Genomic DNA, 6,000 nt, shown 5'->3' with positions numbered 1-6,000 from the left:
CTTGGTGCAAATACTGTTTTCCTTCCCAGTTCACATGATGGTATAGAGGGGAATTTTTTATTGCCATATTGTATTTGGCCAGGAGGACAATTCATTACAGAATTCTAAATTTCTTTAGCATAAAGAAAGCCACAAATGGGAAGAGAGCCTTGTTTTGTGTTAGAGCAAGAATTCCAGCATGTGTGTAAGGGAAGGGGAGGCGTTAAACATTGTGCCAAAAGCACAAGCAACACCCTGCTGTACGTGGCCCGGGAGCTGAGCAGAAGAGCTGCACAGGGTTCCCTGGATCAACATCAAATACGTGAGGAGCAGCAGCCACGGAGCAGTGGAAAAGCTCAGCAAGCCCAGGAACAGCAGCTGGGAGGCTGCCCACCACCCTCCCCAAACAGGGATGTCTGCAGAGTGGGGCAGCTCCCACAGCCTCCACCTCGGGGGAGAGAAGCAAGTCCTGAAGGGCTCAGCACATAAAGCCAGGCCAAGGAGAGCTGGAGACAAGTTGGCATTTTGCTTCCTGAGTGGATGGTTGAGGTGGACACCGATTTCAGGGGTTTCACTACAGTTCTGTATGTGTACACCTCTGTATGTATGCCTGTGACATATACTGTTAGCAAGACTTAAATTAGCTGCAAAATTTTGGGATTTCAAGTTATTTTGCAAATTATTATGATTGCAAATTTAACCTTGAAAACTTAGGTCCCATACTGAGGTCATGAAAGGGGTAACAATGGAATCCGCTGTTCCAGGGTTGCACTGGTCTTCCAGAGAGTTTGGAGGAATGGAAGTGAGTAGCCAGTCACAGCTCCCTACCACTGCAGGAGCTCATTCTTCAGCCTCCCAGAGGATTCTGGGTTTTCAAAACCAGTTTAATGCTTTCTCTTGATGAACATCTTTAGTAGCAAGTTTCAAGCTTGAAGTCACAGATTTTCTTTTAGGACCTAAATAGCAGGTCCCTAAAGCAAACAAAACCTCTCTCATTGGTTTAAGTGATAGATTTTTTTTTCACATTTCCTTTCTAATTCCTCTTTACAAGTCCCATTGAAATGGGAATTAGACATAATCTGCCTCAAGGATTCAGCTCATACAAAGGCTAATGTTGGAAACACTTTTTTGTTTAAGACCTGAGGGCAGAATATCCAGAATATGGTGGTCGCAGAGACAAAGCAGGGATTGAAGACACAATTAGTATTTCAAATAAATCAGCTCAATTACAGACCCCAAGAGGCCTTGCCAGGCCACCCAGCCTCCTGAGGGAAATCACTGAAACCAGGGCCAGCCCCCTTCCAGCGCAGCAGCCCACACTGATACAACCTCCAGATTCAGGCAAAAAAGCCTTTTTAGCCCTATCTGCTCCATTTCAGCCCCCTCTTTTCCCAGGATAAGGCAATAATTAATTCCTTTCCTTTCTATTTATACCCATTAGTCATTGCAAAAGTGTCCCACATAGATTTATGGTTCAATATAATGAGTAAGTCTTGAGGGAATATTATTCATGCAGTTAGCTGAAACCTAAAAGAGAAAATCTCTGTTTTAGTTGTAACCTTAGCCAGAGTAGTCATTTCATGGCAAAAGTGGTGGAGGGGGAGCAGGGGGTGGGGGGGGGGGGGGGGGGGGGGCAGGGGGCTGTAGTCTGCACCTCCAGGTTCCAGCAAATGTTTAGATGGGAAGAAAAATTAAATTTCTTTCCTAGTCTGTACATGGCGTTAAGGACTGTGGGTGGAGTGGGGTGGGATGGGATGTGACTAAGTTTTAAAAATGTAATTTTTTTTGAAACATCACCAGTAGAAAGCTAGGGAGGGGGATGAGGTTTCCTCTATAAACGATGTGGGATTTTTTCCCTTAATTTCATGGAAACACCACTGCAATTTTCCCTTCTCGTTTCTCTGGTGACAAGAAAACAAAACAAATGCAGCTGGATACTTCTGCTCTTGCTGTATTGCACCATGAAGCCCCAAAGACACACACTGTGTGTTTTAACTCTTTTCCCTCCCCACCCAGGGCTGCAAAACTACAGATGGCCTGAAATCTCCACAGAGATATCTTGGGATTATCCAGCATGTGCTCCAGGCCACGGAGGCATCAGCCATCACTCCAAGGTCCTGCCCTGCCAAGGAGCAGGAATGCAGTTGCTTCACTATGCAAAGGTTGTTCTCAGTGAGTCAACAAGTTTTGGGACACAACCATCCAGACTGGCTGCCTGGAAAAAATGTGCTGCAAGAGGGGAAAGCATCAAAAAGCACAGATTGGGAAACTGGTAAAAGGGGAAATATTCTGGGAGAAAGGGTTTCAGTTCGTCCTTTCACCACTCTCTCTGCTCTCTGTCCACCCATTTTTCATAGAGGTGAAGAATCCCCTGAGCAGGAAGGGCCCCTCTCAGTTCAGCTCCCAGCCCTGCCCAGGACACTCCAACAGTCCCATCCTGTGCATCCCTGAGAGCGTCGTCTAAACACTCCTGGAGCTCTGGCAGCCTTGGCACCACTTCCATGGGGAGCCTGGACAGTGCCCCATCACCCTCTGAGGGCAGAACCTTTTCCTGATATCCAACCTAAACCTAAATAATTTTCTTGTTGTGTTCACATAATGATCTTTTGTTGCTGCTGCCTAGCACTTCTGGGAGAACCATGGGCACCCTCTCTTTCCCTGGCATTGAAATGCCTGAAATGGCACTGTCACCCCCTCCATGATAGTGACCAGAGCCAGACAGAAATGCTCTGGGACTTCCTTCCTTCCTTCCTTCCTTCCTTCCTTCCTTCCTTCCTTCCTTCCTTCCTTCCTTCCTTCCTTCCTTCCTTCCTTCCTTCCTTCCTTCCTTCCTTCCTTCCTTCCTTCCTTCCTTCCTTCCTTCCTTCCTTCCTTCCTTCCTTCCTTCCTTCCTTCCTTCCTTCCTTCCTTCCTTCCTTCCTTCCTTCCTTCCTTCCTTCCTTCCTTCCTTCCTTCCTTCCTTCCTTCCTTCCTTCCTTCCTTCCTTCCTTCCTTCCTTCCTTCCTTCCTTCCTTCCTTCCTTCCTTCCTTCCTTCCTTCCTTCCTTCCTTCCTTCCTTCCTTCCTTCCTTCCTTCCTTCCTTCCTTCCTTCCTTCCTTCCTTCCTTCCTTCCTTCCTTCCTTCCTTCCTTCCTTCCTTCCTTCCTTCCTTCCTTCCTTCCTTCCTTCCTTCCTTCCTTCCTTCCTTCCTTCCTTCCTTCCTTCCTTCCTTCCTTCCTTCCTTCCTTCCTTCCTTCCTTCCTTCCTTCCTTCCTTCCTTCCTTCCTTCCTTCCTTCCTTCCTTCCTTCCTTCCTTCCTTCCTTCCTTCCAGAAGGGATCAGCTCCAGAAGATGCTGAGCCACCATGAAAAAGCTGGCTCTAGACAATAAGCTTGGACTGAGAAATTGTAGGTACAATATTTTATAAGTTCATAATTATGGCCTTAATTACTCCAAAGAGCGAAAGAAATTGTGCGCCTTGGCAAAGGAGCACCCCTGCTGCTTCTTCAAGCTGGTGTCCTCCAATGCATTCTGAGAAGGGAAATCTTAAGCAGACAGGAGATAAATACTGGAGCAAGGGCCTCCACACTAGTGGCATGTAAACAACCATTTCAGGAAGATTATTAGAACTCATAGAAAATCAGGCTTTCTCACCACTATATCTACACAGTGCAGACACCCTGGGAGATCTTCATCCCCCTAAGGATCTTGAGCTCTAGCTTAGTCTAGTCTAGAAAAAAACACAAGACTACAGATATCAACCTGTGCCTGGCAGAGCTTCAAATGTGCTGTAGGTTGGGAAAACCTTGGGGTTGTTTAAATAAAATTCTAGAAACTCTAAACAGTCCTTCCTTACGCCAAGCAACAATTTGCAAGCACACAAAGCTGTATATAAAAACTGGGTGCAAAGTAAATAAGAGCTGCAAGAGCACAGGGGACTGAAAAGTTTACATTGGGATATTAAAATAGGAAAAATTATGCAAAGCCTCAGATTGTACTGGTGTGTTCATGAGCACTCTCTAAACATCCTGGGGCAGTTGGCTTTAATGGCCTAAATCCCAGGAAATGCGGCTAAAATATGGTATAAAATGAATATCGGCTTTTTTCTTCAGAAATATTCTCCTTTGTGCCTTGTTTTACCACAGCTTGAGAATGTCAGGCTCAGTGGGGGCTGTTGCTCAAATACATGAACTGGATTAATCCAGAAAAATAAGTTTCTTTCCTTTTCTTTTATTTATATATACATATATATAGATATATATATATTCCTTTAATAGATGTCTTCTCCTGGGCAAGATCTGCCCAAGATGCCTTGGAGTCAGCCAAGTCTGTTTTGGAAAGACGGTCCAGCAGGGATGTTGTAGTAGGATTCTGCTGGAGACTACCTGATGAAGAAGAGGAGGTGGATGAAGTGTACTTCAGGCTTTTGGAGAAATCCTTAGAGCTGCAGGATGGGCATAAGCACCACAAGAGGTTTCTGGAATGGTTTGAAGGCAGTTTCCTGATGAATGAACCAACCAGGAGAGACGATCTTTTGGACCCACTACACAGACACGGGGAAGAACCAGCTAAAATTGACAGGGCTGGAGGTAGCCCTGTCTGAAGGGACTGGGGCACTTCAGGGGGTGAGAGAGGTCAGCAAGGCAAAGAGCAGCATTACAGCCCTGAGCCTCAGAGGGGTGAAGGAATACTAACACATTGCATGAACTGAGCTCGAAAGTCAGAACTCTGGAAGCGTCCAAGGCCAGGCTGGACAAGGCTTGGAGTGACTTCGTCTAATGGAAGGTGTTCCTGGCCAAGGCCGGGGGTGGAACTGGATGAGCTTTAAGATCCTTTCCAACCCAAAGCATTCCTTGGTTCTGTGAATAGGAATCAAGAATTTCAGAAAGTGGCAACTACAAAAGAGCAAAAAATCCACCCTTCTGTTTGTCATCAGTGAAACTGCTGAGAATATCAGCTGCATACTTACGAAGAGTTGAAAACCATCATGCATTGTTCTCAGTAAGCACTCAACAATTTTGGCCTAGTTTTCTGTCCTCTGCTCACAGTTAGAAAACAAGACCCTTGGAGACCACTCATAACATCACAATGGCGCGAGGAGTGGTTGTAATTGCAGACAGACACAAAGGCACTACAGTAGCTGCTTTCCACAGAACCACGTGTACACACATGTTTGAAATGGGGTGTTCACATGTTATTGGAGGCTACAAGTCAGATAAAAAAAGGAAAAAAAAAAGGAGCAGATACACTGTTTATAAAGGAACAACTAAACAAACCATAAAACACATTCCAGTCTGCAAGGGGATGTAAATGAAATAGTAGCCATCTGTGCCTTACTTCCAATTCTATAGAGTCAGTTGTAGATGAGAGCAGATAAGCAAGTTTTGTCTTTCTTTCTAGCCTTCATCTTCCTCAATTTCCTCTCTCTCCATTTTAAATATAGTGGAATACTCAGTATCTGTTCAGTTCAGTGTGTTCTGTGAGGTGCAATAATAATTTGCAAGTCAGATAGAATCATAGAATCACTACGACTTCCAAGGTCACCAAGTCAAACATAGAAGGTAACTGATCCATATCCATGCACATTCTCTGCAAAATATCTTTCCATGAAATCTGCAGTTCCACTAAAAGGAGGAAAAAAGAAGGGAAATTTATTTGAGGATTAGGAAAAGGAGCTAAAGAGACCACGCTCATTTTCCTTCAGAGCTTTCTATGTCCTCAGCCTGTTCTTAAGGAAAAAAACCTCAATTACAGAAAACTAGCTCAGGTCTTTAACATCAGTTCTAAAAGAACTAATGTTGTCTAAACTCTAAAAAAACCCCAAAAACCAACAAAAAAAACCCCCACAAAACACACACACACCCCCCCCCCCGCACACACACACAAAAAAAAGGCAGCAGGATGTTTTGAGGTTATTTTGTCCCATTTTCCACACTTTAATGTGCCTGTGTGTTAGACTGCCCCAACTTAAGGCAAGAACTTGCCAGGTGTGCCCATCTATGACAGAGCTGTGAAGATGACAAAATTCCTACAAATGTCATGC

Source organism: Ammospiza caudacuta, chromosome 8 (genome assembly GCF_027887145.1).
Source record: "Ammospiza caudacuta isolate bAmmCau1 chromosome 8, bAmmCau1.pri, whole genome shotgun sequence".
Classification (NCBI taxonomy): Eukaryota; Metazoa; Chordata; class Aves; order Passeriformes; family Passerellidae; genus Ammospiza; species Ammospiza caudacuta.
The sequence above is the reverse complement of the archived record's forward strand: the minus strand, read 5'-3'. Positions refer to the sequence as shown.